A 16,859-nucleotide genomic window follows, 5' to 3' on the forward strand; every position below is an offset into this window, starting at 1 on the left:
TACTATGGCAAAAAGAAATTAATAGAAATGTCTACTACTGGGCATGTCCCCACTCTGGTTTTTAAGCCTTTTTTGAACAAACCTGATATAAGGAAAAATTTTCACATTGAATGAGATTTTAGAATTTTAATTTCTTAGCTTTTTTTTTTTAATATTTTATTTATTTGACAGAGAGAAATCACAAGCAGGCAGAGAGGCAGGCAGAGAGAGAGGAGGAAGCAGGCTCCCTGCGGAGCAGACAGCCCGATGCGGGGCTCGATCCCAAGACCCTGAGATCATGACCTGAGCCGAAGGCAGAGGCTTTAACCCACTGAGCCACCCAGGCGCCCCAATTTCTTAGCTTTTTAAAAAAAAATTACCTGAAAAGTTAGTGTGTTTTGAAATGCCAGGGACTGAGCAAAGAAAGAATTAAAGAGAGAATGCAAAGAACAAGAGAGAAAGAGGAGGAAGAAGATCAAGAGCAGAGAAAAAACATCCTTGAGCAGCATGTACCAAGGGGCAGAAAAGAAATATTCAGGGTGGGATTTCAGGTATAGTGACAGGGAAGAATAAAGCAACTTTCAACTTGTATCCTGGTGAGTTCACCTCCTAAAAAATCCATTAGGAATGATAGATGGTGAGCCAAGTAGTCGATTATAAAAGCCTGTAATTTTTTTAAAAAGATTTATTTATTTGAGAGAGAGAGAGAGAGAGAATCTTAAGCAGACTCCCTACTGAGTGCTGAGCCACATGTGGGGCTTGATCTCACTACCCTAGGATCACAACCTGAGCCAAAATCAGGAGTCTGATGCTTAACTGACTGAGCCACCCAAGAGTCCCAAAAGGCCATAATTTTGATATGATTATTGTGGAGTTTAAAATCTTTTCTATAAATATAGAAGAAACATCTTGGTTAAGGCGAAATCTAAAAAGTTAGACCTGAAGGATGAAGTTGAATCATACAGATGATAGTGGCCTATGGATAAAGGGGTGTGTGAGTGTTTGGATAGACAGCTTCAGGCAAAGGCCCAAAGAAAACAACATATTCTAGGAACTGCAAAGAGTTGAATATCAATTAATCAATACATGCAGTTTGCAAGGAAAGAAATAAGTTTGAGGACATAAGTAGGGAGCCAGATCACATGCACAGAATTTAGATTTTATCCTAAGATAAAAATGAGGTCCACTGAAGTTTTAGTAACACTAATTTTTTATATACAGCATATCTGACATAGGCAAAGCACTCTTTCACATATGTTTTATTGGTTTTCCTCACAACAACCCTGTGAGGTAGGTGTAATGATTTCTTATTAACAGATTAAAAAAAAACCAAAACCCTTACAGTTGTTAAGCAATTTATGCTTTATTAAATAGCTACAAAGTAGCAGTCAGGATTCCAGGCCATGCTTCAGAAAATATACTGGGAACATTACACACACACACACACACACACACACACACACACACACTTTACCTACGCAGAAATTTCAGAGTTAAAGCCAAATTGTAAGTAATAAATGTTAACTTAGTATTAAAGATAAAGAGATTTGTGGCATTAAGTAGTTCTTTGTACAGACATACTTTTAAAATTTTCAAGTAATTAAATTTATATGGGAAATACTACAGAATTCATAAAAATGGCAGGAATTAGTTGGTATTTAAAACAAAAATAACACTGACGTAATTATATGAATTTATTATCTTCATATGACTGGACTGAGGTTATTTGAAAAAAAAAACTTTCATTTATATCTGAAGTATATAAATTCAAACTGCAAGTATTGTTCTATGGATATAAATTATGTTTTGGATGTTAAAAAATAATCCCTGAATACTAAAGTTCATTAAATAAAGTAACCCAAATATGAACCATTTAGTGTAAAAGCTATTGTCCACCTAATGTTAAATTGCAAAATCAACTCTCCATTATTCACAATAAAACATCTGAAAGTGTTTCATTTCCCTATCACAACACAAAATCTGTTCAGACAAATTTGACAAGACAAATAATTTTTTAAAACCTCTTCAGGATGAATATAAAAATATTCCTCTAACTGAAAAGATGAGAGTGTATATTTTATAAAACTAAGAGTAATTGAGAATTTTAAAATATGGATTTAAACTCTGTATGAAAATGTATGCTCCTTAAAATTAGTTTTAATTAAGTAAAATCTACACCTAAAATACATTTCCTTATCTTTTATTTTCTCATTAATTTCACTATTTCTTCAGTTGGTGCTATATTTCTTTTTTAAAGCCTCCAACTGAAAGCTAGGCATTGCCAGAACATTACTGATAGAGGTCTAAGTACATATTATTAAGTATTAAAAAGTCATTTTATCTATGTATTTGTTTCATTTTTCTTATTTCAATCAAATGATTATACTAGGGAAAGATTAAAAAATACAGATTTAAGATTTAATTACTCTTGATCTATATTCCTCAATTCCAAAATTATTAAATGAATATAAATTATATAATAAGTCCAGCCAAAATTCTGGTCCTCCATAATAAGATGAAGAGCCCTCCTTGAGAAAAAGAACAATCAAATAGAGATATTAAGTATCTATAAGACACTTTATGTGATGAAGATAATTTCTAAATAAACTAAACAAATGCTCCAAATATACAGTTTAAATGAAATACCAACATTTTCCTTTATTTTTGATTATACAAGTAGTACATGTTCATTAAATTCATATAACACACAAGTATATTCAATAAAAATGCTGTTTCCATCTAATTCCCTTTTCCAAATAACATACGTTGGAAGTATATTAAAGTGTAAGATCCATATGGTTAAAAATTTAATCTATAAGTTGTTAAACTTACATCATCCACAAAAGGCTTAATATATAACAATTGTGTATAAGTGAAAAATATATACTCAGATATGCACAACAGGTATGAATTGCACTTTTTCATCAATTCAGTATATAAAGCATATGGTCTATTTTGTCAAATATAATAACTTCATTTAATAAGATAAATGGGATTAAGCAATACTTACAATTATACTGTTTGTAGAAAATGCAAAAGAAACAATTATAGCAAATCAAATATTACATATACTGACAAAATACCTTCTTGCTAGATATAACAAGTAGATTACATGACATCTAAATGATATTCTTCAAAATAGTAAATTTTACTTTTTTAGTGCTTTAAGTGCTGAATGAAGTATCAAGTCTAAGTAAGAGGGAAAATCTCATTAAAAAGTTAGATTTTGGTAATATTTAACTGCATTTTACTTTGAAGTAAATAAAGCCTAATTTTTTTAAAAATTACCAGATAAGTAAGATATTGAGAATTTTGTTTACTCTCAAAAAAATTATTTCAAAACAGTAGGGTAACTCCACTATAAAATTAGAGAGAGTTAAAAATCTTGGTAACAAAACATACCTCTTCTTTTGACTTTAAATGACCATCACTTGGCATTTAATTATCATAAATAATATTCTAACTAGACCAAAGTTACTTGCACCAAAATATCTTAATTACATAATATAAGGTACAATTCTGAATACACAGAATTCTGCCCCTGAGTTAAACAGAAAACAGAAAATACATAAAAAAGGCTCTGTGGATATAATTTCTTCCACCCACCTCATTTTACAAGTAAGTAAACTGTGGCCCAGAGGAGCTTTTATCTGCTTTTATTGAGAATCTATAGGCATAGAGATGTACACAAATATCATTTAAATTATGATATAATTTAAAGTTACCTAAAACAAATGACACTGTATTTCATATAATTAAGACTCTGCAATGACTAAGAGATCCTAATTTCTTGCCATAGAAATGGCTACAGATGCACACACACACAAAAAAGCCAGATAGTGAGTCATACTATTGACCTGAAAAGCAAAACAATGAAATATAACAATCCATATCATATTGTTTAACAATAGACACAGCAGTTTCCTTATCCTATAAGGCATAAATATGCCAAACTGTTACTAAAGATGGCACTCTGATTAAAATGCTTTTACAAAGGAAAAAGAAAATCATTAAAAAATGAAATGGGAGAGAAAGACTAAAATACATTAAGTGAAAGTTTAAATATTTACTGTTTCTTCTCTCCCAAGCTTTGTTTTAATATTTAAAAAAAAAATTCTTTTCTTTAGTGCTTCTAAAACAAAGAATCAAAACTAGCTTCATTATAAACTGGCTTTGTTGCAAAGCTTTCACCCAAGAATGAAAGTATTAAGACTAAGACATAAAACATTGTAAGCAAAGCTAATTAGGATGTTTCTGTTGAATTTTAAGTAGATTTGCTACTTTAAGAACACAGCTCTAAAAATCTTAGATAATATTGGTTCAGTTATTTGAAAATATTTAAAAATAAATTGATTCTTTTAAGCTTCATTAAGTGAAGTATTTATAAAAGCACTTTAGTTTCATATGCTTTTAGAATAAAATAATTGCCAGGAGTGCATCCATTTGTTTGTTATTAAATTCAGTACCACTCACAAATTAGATGACCTTAAAATAAAATTTAGAGCCAGGGAGAGCAGCACTAAGTGTAAGTGACCTCAATACATTTTTAAATGATGCTTCCCAGTTATTTGTTATTCTCTTATTGGGTTTTCCAGTCTAGGATGGGTACACAAGAAACTTACAGTCTATGTAGTACTCCTAGTCAGTTTCACTCTGCAGATGGCACAGTGGAGAAATACCTTCTGTACAGGACCATGTACAATTTCTTCTGCAGCTGTCAGCACCTAGGGGAAAGTGCGCTGTTAAACAGTTGCTGCGTTCCACCTCAGAAGTGGCTGCAATTCGGTGGTGGGTGAAGTGACTCCTGTACATATATACAGGGATGAAAAGTACTATAGAAAATGAAAATATTTAACAACAAAAGTGGCTGTCCAAAATCTGTGCCACAGCAAAACAGAATACATCATTCAGTCACAAGAGCCCTACATAGATGGGCTACCATTCATTTAAAAATTCGATGTTAAGAATGATTGAAGAAAAAAGTAGAAATACATTTTTTAATTCACAGTGTAACTATAAGTCAACGTTAAAACACATATGTTGAAAAATTAAACCCAAACATTGTATACTGATTCATAACATTATTTCTGTAGTAATTTACCTAATAAAACCAAGAAAATATATACAATAAGATTCTTCACTCTGGTCAGCTAATTTAATGCATTTTTTTAAAGATGACAATTCAATGGGGAAAAAACAAAATAGGTAAGATATCAGAATTGAAGCATAAGTGACATGAAAATATCTTAAAAATGTAAGGAACCCCATTCTGAAATTCTAAGTTACTTTATATAAAAAAAATTATTTGAAATAACTAGTCTTCCAATAACTAGTAATGGTTAAGTTTATTTTGCATATACTGGAGCTGTAAAAGTGAACTAATATGAAATGACAACTTTTCTTCTCCAGAGTCACAAAGAGTTATAATCTAAATGCAGTCCTACCAATGAGTTAACTAAGTGCACAATAACTTGAATTCATTAATACAGAAAATTATTACCACCCTACTTTTACTACAACAAAACCCAAATTAACAAATTATTTTCTGAGAAATATCACTGAATCAATCACAAGGCTGGAAGGCACTACCTTTCAAATATTTTCATCTCTAGGCTCAGCTATTATGTTTATACTACTCTGAAGAAGTAACAGTTTACATTACTTCAAAATATTAACATTTAGATTCGTGAAACAGACTGAGGGTGCTCTGAAGCAAAGCCCCAAAAATCTGATGATTAAAAAGCATCGTATCCATCAAACTTCTGAGTCTCACTTGCCATAACAGAATTTATATATTTAATTTGGCATATATTCAGTAGAGTTACAGTTGACAGTTTCCTTTCAGCTTCCTTAAATTCTCTCTAGAATAAGGCATAGTGTAAATAAATATTACTTCTCTTGAGTGACAAGAGGTAGTAGAGGAAGAAAAAAATATATAGCGTTCGTCAGTCTCTTTATTAAAAGAAGGCACCAATTAGAGATTCCTAATCCGGAGTCCAAGTATGGGATTTAGATAATCTAGGAATTCTACAAAACAGCATGTTAAAATAAAGACATATTATATGAGCCCATAAGCACACTTTTCTAGGGCAAGTGGGCCATAAGCTTTTGTGAGGTTCTCAAAAGGTTCTGTGACTTCCCCTCTAAAATTCAAGAACTACTGATAAGTGAAATGAAAACACCCAACTGAGTAGGCAGCAGCTATCATTTAAATTAAATGTCTAACTCTGAGCAGCTGTTTCTTCTTTTGTATTATCAGTAACAGATACAGGGATATTTCAACAACTAAATGAAATAATCCACATAAATACATGGTACAATACCTGACCTATTATTCTCAGTAATAGTAATGCTTGTTCAAAAAGCTATCTCAAACAACTAAAACTTCCTTATATTGCTTAATTGCTATGTAACTTCATACTAGTTTTATTTAGATGTGTCTTCTACTTATGTTTAGCTCTATCTTCTAAAAGAAACTAATATCACAAGCTATGTATTTCTATATTATCTTAGATACAAAAATGTTAAATACACGTTTTGGAACACTGCTCTTTATTCCTATAGTCTACATTTCCTACAAAGTCACACTGGTCTGTTCCATGACATTGTACTTACTTTGAACAGGTTCAAATATGGAAAATATTTAGCTATAATTGTTTATATGAAATAATTTCATTTCCTTTATCAGTATCCTCTCTCATTCTCACAATAATATACAAACAGGGGTGCCTGGGTGGCTCAGTCATTTAAGCCTCTGCCTTCAGCTCATGTCACGATCCCGATAGTCCTGGGATAGAACCCTGTGTCTCAGGCTCCTTGATTAGCAGGGAGCCTGCTTCTCCCTCTGGCTGTCACTACCCCCTGCCTGTGCGTGTGCTCACTCTCTCTCTCTCTCTGTCAAATAAATAAAATCTTTAAAAAATACAAATAAAAAATTCTAAATTTGAATAACCTATCAAGGAATCACATTTTCTGAAGAGGTTTTACAAACAATACACTTACTTTCATAAATCATTTTCCCTATTCCTTTCAGTGTGTCTTTCTGAAGGTAAATGATTCAATATACAATCATACATACATATCCTTTAAAAAGAATCTGTGAGTTATGACATCTGTAGATTAGCCATGCCCTTAAAATAAGTTCACAGTATTAAGAAGAGCATTACAAAATAGTGTTTATGGAGCTCTTCAAGATTGTAGCAACTTTTAAATACCTATCAAAAATGACAAAGGAACTTTTACCACGCATTAAAGATTCTCAGTGAAGAAATGGAAAGGTTTGCTTATGTACGTACAAATTAGCAGGATACAAGCAACTATGTAGTTGGTTCCCAATCATTTCAAATTTTCTAGAGTCTTCTCACAATAGGAGTTACATTTTATGTATTTACACACTAATAAAATACATAGCAGTAAGATCAAAAGGGAAAAGCCTTTACGTAAAGGTATAGGAGTAAGAGAGAAGCATATTAAAGCATTTAGAGTACTGCAACACAAAGAATAGGAGTAGAATAGGTGGTACATGCAGACGTCAGTGAGAAGGAAAACAGGCACAGGTCCAATTAGGCTAAAGAATTTTAGAACAGTTTATTCCAAAGGGTGGCACCTTGAGAAGCATTTTACAAAAATCACTCTAGCAGCAACGTGGAAGATGAACTGAGGTGTGGATGGTTCAACTGGAATGACAACAATGGGATATATAATTAGGAATAATAACCTAGAAAAAACAAAAATGTCTTACTATGTAAAAACACTAGGAGAGTAAAAATTGTGAGATGAGTCAAAGCTATTTCTAAAGTTTGAGTATGGAAACTAGCATTCCTTCATTTGTTAACTCACTCAACAAAAAAATTGCCTTCCTAGGAGTCAGGTTCCATTTAAGACACTAAGTAAAGCAATGAACAAAGGAGCCAATAACTTGCCCTTTCAAAGATTACTTGCTAATGAAGGAGAGAGATCATAAATAAACTATTAGATTATAATAAAAAGTTTGAAAAATGCTTCAGGTATAAACAAACAAACAAACAAACAAGAAAGCAAGTAATAGGAACAGACTGACAAACACACTATTTTAACAGACTAGTCAGAGAAGCCCTAAGGAAGCAGCATTATGCGAACAAAGAATGAAATGACATGAGTCCACAGACTATCTATCTGGGTAAGAACACTACACAGAAAAGACAATTAAGAGCAAAGTTCTGAGACAGGAACAAGTGATTAAATTTTTAACCTGGTGTCAGATCGCACAGAACCTTGTAGACCATACAAAAGGCCTTTGGACTATTAAAACAACAACAACAACAAAACCCCACAAAACCGAGTATGTTGACTGGGGGAGTGATAGAACCCGTTTAATCTTTTGTAAGGGCCACAAGAGCTGCTGTGATGGAACTGATGGTAGCCAGCAAGAATGGAAATACAGCAGTCCCCCCTTATCCACAGTTCCACCTTCTGCAGTTTCAGTTACCCTTGGTCAACTGTTGTCCAGAAGCATATGATCCTCCTTCTAATATCATCAGAAGGTCAACAGTAGCTTAACGCCGCTCACGATGCCTGTCACTAACCTTACTTCTCGTCACACATGTGTTTTATCATCTCACATCACAAGATAACTGAGCTCAGTACAATAAAATATTTTGAGATACCACATTCATATAATTTTTATTAAGTATACCATTATAATTATGCAATTTTATTATTAGTTATTGTTTTTAATCTCTTGCTGTTTCTAATTTATAAATTAAACTTTGTCATAGCTGTGTATGTATGGGAAAAAGCAGTATACATAGGGTTCACCACTATCTGTGGTTTTAGGCATCCACTGGGGGTCTTAGAAGATATACCCCTGGTTGGTTCTACTGTATTAGCAAGACTATGGTAAAATTTACATAACAATATGAGGTGCGATTGGTAATCAGAACTCAACACTAAGAACAAAAAATCATCAATCACATTTAACATTCAGAACTCCAACCAAACATGTGAGAACCAACTGCTCCTCCATAACTGAAACGTTTACTTTCCTCAGTTCCTTTTTACCCCAGAACTGCCTTTGTTCCATTTGAGTGAGTCAACCAACTTTAGAGTTTGCTTCACTATCTTAATGTTGTCAGACAGTGTTTTGTCAAAGAATCCAAATCTAGTAAGAGGGGGTTCAAAAGACTGGCAAGAGGGAAGATTGTTATATTATCTCTCAGTTGGACTACTTGCATTTACACTTGCTTACCATCCCATGCCCACTCCCTTTATCCAGGCTTATTTGAGGAGTGGGGGAACCCTCAAATTTGGAAAGCAGGGTAAGGCAAACCAGAGTCACCAGAGTCACTGTCTGCAATAGCAAAGAATGTTTGACTGTGAGCCTCCAGACAATGGGGATCCCAGCAGCCAGAGGCTGGGAGTACAAAGGAGACGTAGAAACTGAGAAAGAGTAGAAGACAAGCCAGAACTGGATGGTGTGACACTCCAAAAATATCTTACCCTCAAAGCAAGTTTTAAACATGTGCTGCATCAGAAAGTCAGTATTTGTCTCTCTTCTCGTACAGAAGGCATACAGTCTAATCAGTGTTCAGCGGAGGGGCAGAAATAGGAAAAAAGAAAAACAAAAGTTCTCCCCTTTTCATCTCTCTCCTCTAGGTATCACAACCCAGGAGGGGAAATAGGAATTTAAATGAAAAAGAAGATCACTTTCCATTCCATTTCCAGAAAGTGATCTGCTTTTTCAGTCTGTGAACAGACTGAATGACTTAGATACAACTCTTTCTATACGCCAATGTCTAGAAAAGCCTAAGTGGCACTGAGTAGAAGGGGGAAAATCTGAGTTGTAAATTGGGCTATGAGGTTAAAATTCAAACTAGTCAGATTAAACTGACTTTACTAAATTAGTGTCAGAGTAAATTAATTTTCTGAAGTGCCCCAAAAGTTATGACACTTTCTTGAGATGAATAAAGAAACAAAGTGACTTACCAATCATAAACAAAGGTGCTACTGAAGAAAAAATAGAACCATTCCATATTTCCAACCCCACCTAATTCTCCATCTCAATTCATACTGTATTATGAAATGGTTAGCACCAATGAGCTAGTAAGTGATTCTGACTTTTTAAAATATCTACCAATATCAGGCTAAATGCCTGCGTTATCAGTCTTACTTCTTATTCTTAAGAACACCTAGTAATGACAGAACTATATGCATTTTATAAGGACTTCCTTAGATTTTCCCCTTATATAAAAATTAAATACTTTGAACATTTATAAATAATTGTGGACCTTATTACAAAAACTAACAAATACTAGGTTGTATAGAATCTAAAAAGTAAAAATCTCCTAAAAAAGACCCCAAACTTAAAAGCTTGTAGAACAAAAATGCTCTAGTGAAGGGAAAAAGCAAAAAAGAAAGAAAGAAAAAAAAAAACAGATTAGAATGTTTATTGTTATTATAGGAATACTTTCAACATTCACAATGGAGTAATTTAAAACATAGTTTTAGAGAATATTCTGCTCTGACTCATAGCTCAATAACTTAGGAGTTTTCCTCAAATGGAATCATGTTCTTTCCAGTCATTTAGTATTTAAAATTTAATGGGAATTTCCTAAAAACTCAAATATATCCTTTAAAATAAATTAAGGAGTATCAGCATTTTACATAACTAAATTATACATAACCTTATCTCTGTTTAAATATCACATTTTTAGAGAATTCAGGATCCCATTACATTGAGGTTATTTATGTAAAGTTCCCATTTATTTTATACTCTTTCATCTTCCTAAACTATGTCATGTATTTTCAACATATATTTTACCAGTCAGTCCTTCTCAGGGATACAACATAATGAAAAGAAAATAATGTGAGTCAAAATTACAAAACTAAGTTCTATATTTGTACCTTTTTTCTAGTTTACTTTTTAACAGAATATAAGAATAAATATTATAGGTTATAAATTAAATTTACTTACTGCAAAGTAAGAAAAATCATACAAACTCAAGTCATCCAAACTCACATGTTAGTTCACTGTTAGTAAATAATATTAGCCAGATTGTCAACACAATATTAAGGGGGAAGAATACAGTTGGAAGACTGATTACTACCCAACTTCGAGACTTACTAAAAAAGCCACAGTAATTAGGATAGTATGGTATTAGTTAAAGAACAAATTGATCACTGGAAGAGAACAGAAAAAAATGCAAATGAATATAATCAACCAATCTTTGACAAAGAAGCAAACAAAATTCAATGAAGAAAGGATAACATTTTCAACAAAAATGCTGGCACAAGTGGATATACACATAAACAAAAAAAAGATTCTGGATGCAGATAATAAAACTTCCATAAAAATTAGCTCAAAATGAATCAAGACAAAGCAATAAAACTCCTAGAATATAACATAGGAAAATATCTTGGTGACTTTGGTATTGACAATGACTTTTTAGACACAATACAAAACCATAATCCATAGAAGAAAAAAAAAAACTAGGGGCACCTGGGTGGCTCAGTGGGTTAAAGCCTCTACCTTCCGCTCAGGTCATGATCCCAGGGTCCTGGGATCAAGCCCTGCATCAGGCTCTCTTCTCAGCAGGGAGCCTACTTCCTCCTCTCTCTGCCTGCCTCTCTGCCTACTTGTGATCTGTCAAATAAATAAATAAAATCTTTGAAAAAAAAAAAAAACTAAATTGGAATTCATTCAAATTAAAACTTCTCTGCAAAAAAACACTCTTAAGAGAATTAAAAAAAAAGCCACAGTTAAGAGTGTGTGCAAAACACACATTCAAATATACAAAAATGAATGAATGAATGAATGAATGAACGAATACAAAGAACTCTTAAAATCCACCAATGAGGAAACAACAACAACAAAAAAATGGGCAAAAGATCTTAACAGATATCTCCCTAAAGATATCTTACATATGGCATGTAAGCATATGGAAAGATGCTAAACACTGTATGTGTATTAGCTTGTTAGAGCTGCCATAATAATGTACCACAAACTGGATGGCTTAAGCAATAGAAATTAATTGTCTCACAATTTTGGAGGCTACAAGTCCAAAATCAAGGTGTTAGAAGGGTTTGTTCATTCTGAGGGCTGTGAGGGAAGGATCAAATTCCAGGCCTCAATACTTGGTTTATAGATGGCAGTCTTCATGTTTCCATGGAAAGCTACCTGTATAGCATATCTCTGTGTGCAAATTTTCCCTTTTTATAAGGACACCAGTCATACTGTATTAGGACCCACGATAATAACTTCACTTTATCTTTATTAATTCTGTGAAGACCCTATCTCCAAATAAGATCACATTTTGAGGTCCTGGGGTCAGGACTTCAAAATAGGAATTTGGGTTGGCAGGCATAATTCAGCTCAGAACAATATGTCATGAGAAAATTACAAATTAAAAAAACAATGAGATACCACTACATACCTATTAGAATGGCTAAAATCCAAAACACTTGATATCAGCAAATGCTAACAAGGATGTAGAACAACAGAACCTCTTATTCATTGCTAGTGCAATGAAAAGTGGTTCAGTCATTTTGGAAAACATTTGGCAGTGTCTTTCAAACTAAACATACTCTTACCACATGAGCCAGCAATCACACTCCTCGGTATTTATACAAATGGGTTGAAAACTCATGTCCACACAAAAATCTACACACAAATGTTTATAGCAGCCGTCTTCATAATTGCCAAAACTTAGAAGCAACCAAAATGTTCTTCCATAGGTGAATGAATTAACAAATTGTGGTATAACCATATTACGAAATATTATTCAGTGACAGAAAGAAATGAGTTATCATGGCATCAAAAGATATAAAAGACAAATAAACCTTAAATGCCTATTGCAAAATGAAAAAAAAGTCAATCCGTATGGTTTCTCATATATGACATTCTGGAAAAGGCAAAACTATAAAACCAGTAAAACAAACAGTGACTGCCAGAAATGCATGGGGAGGGAGGGAGGGATGAATGGGTGGAACATAGAGGGTATTTAGGAGAGTGAAATTGTTCTGTATGATACTGTAATAGTGGATACATACAACTATATATTGGTAAAAATACAAAGCAAATTTTAATGGAAATTACAGACTTCAGTTACTAATGTACAAATATTGGTACATAAATTGTAACAATCGCTACTCTATTAAAGCAAGATCTTAATTATAGGAGAAACAGTGTTCTGGGGACACAGGAAAGGTATGGGGCAAAAAAGGGTAAATGGCAACTCCTTGGACTTTCTACTCAATTTTTCTGCAAGCTTAAAGCTATTCTAAAAATTGAAGTCTGATAATTTAAAAAAAAAAAGTGGTTGTTATATTAAGACAATCAAGAACTGGAAGGTTTAGGATAATTACATGGAAATAGAAGTAGGCCCAAAAATCCATCATGTAAATGATGACAATATTATTTTTTCAGCAATTGTCATGAAAGTAAATTATGCAAGAGATACATTATATCTAATTTTAAAGTATGTGATTTGAGTGCAATACAGGTAGAGAAACAATGGTAACATTGTTATGATGGCTCATATGCAAATGAGCTTACCAAGGTAAAACTTTTTTGTTCCTCATTTTTCCACTGACATTCTTTTGTAAAACTATTTTTTTATAGTCTTAACAAAAAACATTTTCATTCTGAAGCTTCTTTTTCAAGTTATTTCACTTGAAATGGAATACAGTGAAGGAGCACAAAAAGCATCTCACATATTCAAAGTAAGAAATAAATTTAAACATACGGCTAACCAACTTGCTTTCATCTACACAAGTAATATTTCCAGTTTGTACGATCCCAGCACATATTAAGCTATATGTTTATAAAGGTAATTTATGCCACAAACTCAATAAAATTGTTATATATATATAGGAAAGCTGTATCTGGGAAACAAGGTTTAAATAGGCCAAGACATTTTGTTAGGTTTAATATGCTATTTTAATTTCAGAAACCCAGATAATGTCATGGATAGAACAGTATCAAGAGTTTGAGGTTATATTTTTAAAAATATCCATGCTATACTTACTTTAATCATTCTAAAATTACCTAGCTTACCTGATGTTATGAGGATGGAACTAGGTGATATTGTTTCAGCAAAATGAAATAGAAGACTTCTGATTAAAAGAATACGAACCATGAGAGACTGAGGACTCTGAGAAACAAACTGAGAGTTTTGGAGGGGATGGGGGTGGGGGGATAAGTGAGTTTGGTGGTGGGTATTAAGGAGGGCATGTATTGCATGGAGCACTGGGTGTGGTGCATAAACAATGAATCTTGGAACACTGAAAAATAAAATAAAATTACAAAAAAAAAAAAAAGAGAGAGAACACAAGAATAAGTTCTTCCTTCCTGCTACATACTACATGCCTACTTCGACACAACAGAAAATTTAAGTGGACAAGGGAATTTTAAATTAATCATGACACGAATTTTCACCGTGAGAGAAATAGTTCTCTACCCTTTAAAAATTTTTTTAAAAAGTTATTTTTCTAAAGTGTATAGATCTGTAGATCCATCTATGCCTCTGTGCAATCAATATTCTATTTATTTTTAAAACTCTTCAGTAACATATGACTCTAGTGTGTTTTTCATAAGATGAGAAATAACCATCAAGTTTAGGAAAATATAAAATACCGTGGAAGCTGTGTTAAAGAGAATAATTAGAGAAAATCTGGTTTGGATCCAACAATGTAGAATTAATCTTACTCTCATCATTTATTAAATACTCTATTGGTTCCCGTAATTCTGGGAAGGATACTGAAAACGATTTTTAAAAATATGGGATAACTATAAATTTTAATACCATTTTTATGATGTAGACAGGTTTATATTTGAGACTGTCTTATTATCAATTGTTATTGACATTTCCAAATCTAAATATCCATGAGTGATATTCAAGGGAGATCACATACCAATTTATATTTTATAGTCACACTAAAAATGAATTTACACTTTATCACGACTTTAAGATCATCCCCTAATTTAAGGATGCCAAAAATGTACATGAATCTCTAAGAACTCCTTACAATGTCTATAATGTATTTATCATATTTAATAATACATGTCCTTAAATAATAATTTCCTCAAATAAAAAAGAATGAGTATTACAGATTCCTCTATCACAAAGTTAAAGGAATATAATATTGAAATCATTTACTGTGATAATTTAGTAAAACTTTATTGAATAAGAAAATATAAATTTGTTAACTAGCCAGGTAAAGACACAGCATAGAGACTATCACTAAAATAATGAGCTATAACTTCCTGAGGTTTCTGGAGATAAAAATCAAGCAATAGCAGTCTTTACCCAATTCACAGTAAAATTAGAATAAGGGATAAAATTGCCAAATTTTGAGATTCTATCTAATTTTTAGTATTTGGTAACTCTCACTAATTGCCTATCCTAGAATAGTCTATTAGTAAAACATGGTAGTTAAGAGACCTTGGGGGCAGACTATGAGCAAATCCCATCTCTGCCTCTAATTTTATAAGAAAAAAAATATATATATATATATATATATATTTTGCACATATATGTATATATTTACATATGTATATATGCATATATACCTTTCATGTATATGTGTATATATTAGGTAATATAATTAATGTATGTCTCTATATATTTATTTATATATATATATATATATGCATACACACACACAAACACATATATATGTACCATACATACACATATGATTTGGGAAATCACTTTATCTCACAGGATTATTATGTAAATTAATTCAGTTACTATACAGAAAGCATGCAGTTATAACTGCCCCTAGCTCACAGAAAGTTCATATAATTATTAGCTATTGTTATCATTGCTGCTGTTCTATTAATGTTAATATACCAATGTTCCCAATGTTCTGAAGAATGTAACTTACATATATTCTATTACTTGAACAAGGTGAATAAGTATGGAGACTACTGCCACTGAAGCAGAAAAAAAGCATGGGATTTTGAAATATACTTGGGATTTTTAGAGGGAGCAGAGGAAGAAGTGTGAACAGGGAGTATCTCTTGTCACAAAATACTTTGAACTTTCTTGAATTTAAAATCTATTTGCATGGCATATGAGATTTGTGAGTAGAGATAATAGAATTGCATCCTATCCCAAACCTTCTTTATTCTTTAACAGCAGCAGCTGACACAGGAGAATAATTTCCTGCTTCACTGTGCTGACAGTACATCGCCTAGATTCAGAAATTATATCCTCAGCAGGAAGGCAATAGGTTTCCGTCTATATTGAAGAAATAGAAGGATAGAAAAATTACACAAATAGAAATGATTCATTATTATTATAAAAGAAAAAGCAAACTATATTGAATCAAGTTTATTTTTGGGTGGTGATACTATAAGTAGAATTAAGTTTATTTTAAATTTCAAGTGTTTGATCATAATATTTTTTTAAAAATAAAAGTTTTATTTATTCATAATCTTTAAATCCTGCAAATATCATATTTGTACTTTTCCTGAAAATTTTAAAGAAAAGTATTTTTTAAGAAAGGAAAAGTTTTAATACAATTAAAACTTATTGATCCTCTGATTTTATTTAGTTATACATCGTGTATAGAGCATTGTGTCCTAGTTCAGACAGAAAATGTCATTAAAAAAAAAAAAACAACTTGGAGAAATGGTGGTTGTGTTACCAGAAAAATTACTCTTCATTCAATAAGTAAGTCTATATGTATACTTGTGAGCGTATGTACATGCAGCATATTTATAAACAACTAGGGTTTCCTCTAAATACTCCAGTGATTTGCCTTATTTAAAGTGATTTTTAAGATGTGTATTAGTTATAACTCTATAGTTATAGAGTTAGTTATAACGCTAAATGTTATGAAGGTATTGTAGACTTCTGGTCTATAATGCTAAAGTAGCAATCTCAGGTTCTAGAGGT

The 16,859-nt window shown here is 32.2% G+C and overlaps 1 protein-coding gene across 3 annotated transcripts in view; it reads right to left on the reverse strand.

The window, feature by feature from the left end:
- The window catches only part of NOVA1 (NOVA alternative splicing regulator 1), a 153,649-nt gene that overhangs the window by 99,255 nt on the left and 37,535 nt on the right, over positions 1–16,859 (reverse strand). The window contains exon 2 of one of the 3 annotated variants that reach the window (XM_046010177.1): positions 4,602–4,703. The exons of the other annotated variants lie outside the window; for them this stretch is intronic. The gene's annotated coding sequence lies outside the window, so the exon portion shown is untranslated. The remainder of the gene's footprint in view (positions 1–4,601; positions 4,704–16,859) is intronic. 3 annotated transcript variants of the gene reach the window in all.

Source organism: Meles meles, chromosome 6 (assembly GCF_922984935.1).
Source record: "Meles meles chromosome 6, mMelMel3.1 paternal haplotype, whole genome shotgun sequence".
NCBI classification, from domain to species: Eukaryota; Metazoa; Chordata; class Mammalia; order Carnivora; family Mustelidae; genus Meles; species Meles meles.